This window comes from Meleagris gallopavo, chromosome 8, assembly GCF_000146605.3.
Source record: "Meleagris gallopavo isolate NT-WF06-2002-E0010 breed Aviagen turkey brand Nicholas breeding stock chromosome 8, Turkey_5.1, whole genome shotgun sequence".
NCBI lineage: Eukaryota > Metazoa > Chordata > Aves > Galliformes > Phasianidae > Meleagris > Meleagris gallopavo.
The window spans coordinates 18,869,014-18,870,460 of NC_015018.2; the positions used below are offsets into that span (position 1 = coordinate 18,869,014).

The following is a 1,447-nucleotide window of genomic DNA, read 5'->3' on the forward strand; positions in this document are numbered from 1 at the left end:
AAGCTATGTGTGATGCTGTACTAGAGGAAATATGTTATGTGCAGGGATATATACACTGGCTAAACAAGTCTGGTAGAGGGTGTGCAATATGCCAGAGGGTAAATAACAAGGTCATTCGTAGTCAACCTGCAGGGGGAAGGGAGCCGGGGATTCGACCTTTTCAAAGTATTCAAGTAGACTTTATGGAGCTCCCTAAAGTGGGAAGAGTCAAATACTTACTGGTTTTAGTAGATCACTTAACTGGGTGGGTGGAAGCATTTCCATCAATATCTGCCACCGCAAATATAGTAACCAAGGTAATTTTGGAACAAATAATCCCTAGATATGGGGTGGTAGAGCACATCGATTCAGATCAAGGTAGTCATTTTACATCACAAGTTTTACAGAAACTAATGCACACTCTAGAGATTAAGTGGGAGTTTCATACCCCCTGGCATCCTCCATCATCAGGGAAGGTGGAACGGATGAATCAGACCATAAAAAGACACCTAACTAAGTTAGTCTTGGAGACTCGATTGCCTTGGACCAAATGTTTGCCCTTGGCACTTCTCCGAATAAGGACAGCGCCAAGAAAAGATGTGGGGGTTTCTCCATATGAAATGTTGTTCGGATTGCCATATCTGGGAAAGAAAAATGAGATACCACAATTTGAAACTAAAGATGCATTTCTTAAAAACTATATACTTGGGTTATCCTCCTCCTTATCAGCTCTCAGAATCCAAGGACTATTAGCACAAACCCCGCCTCTGGAATTTCCAGTTCATCCATTTCAAGGAGGGGACTGGGTCCTGATCCAGACGTGGAAGGAGTCAAAACTACAGCCTGACTGGGAAGGACCATTCCAAGTACTTCTAACGACTGAAACAGCTGTGAGGACGGCTGAGAAGGGATGGACTCACTACACTCGGGTAAAAGCATCTACTAGCCCTGAGGCATGGGAAGCAATTGTCACAGAAGAACCTTTAAAGATAAAAATTAGGAAAAGGAAATTGTGAAGTCATTTAAACTAATCTTTAACTTGCCTTCGAATAAGTAAAATTGTTATATGTAAGTGAAAGCTGGGGGGGAGGGGGTAAGATAGCTTATATAGAATTAATGCCTAAAAAGAATTTCACTGTTGTGGTAATTATTAGAAAAACCTAAGGTTTGGCAACAATGCTGGGGAGGGACCAACTTATTGTTTTGATCTTGATAACAGTTTATTTCAGGGAAAGCTTTAGTCAAGTGATGGCTTGGAAAAAAGATGACCTCCAGAGGGGATTAGGGGGATACCCTGTTAAGATTTGGGTAAACGTTACAAGAAAGGAAGTACCCCAGACTGTTACATTTGATGCTTGCCAGGTAATAGCCTGTGGAAGTTTAAGTACTCAACGACAACTGAGAAATGAAAATAAATATCTCTGTCCTGAACCGGGTATAAATAAGGGATTCCCCTGTAACAGATGGA

General features: G+C 41.5%; 1 protein-coding gene across 1 annotated transcript in view; it reads left to right on the forward strand.

Moving 5' to 3' along the window:
• The window catches only part of LOC104911971 (kinesin-like protein KIF20B), a 44,601-nt gene that overhangs the window by 21,651 nt on the left and 21,503 nt on the right, over positions 1–1,447 (forward strand). The gene's annotated exons all lie outside the window — the stretch shown is intronic.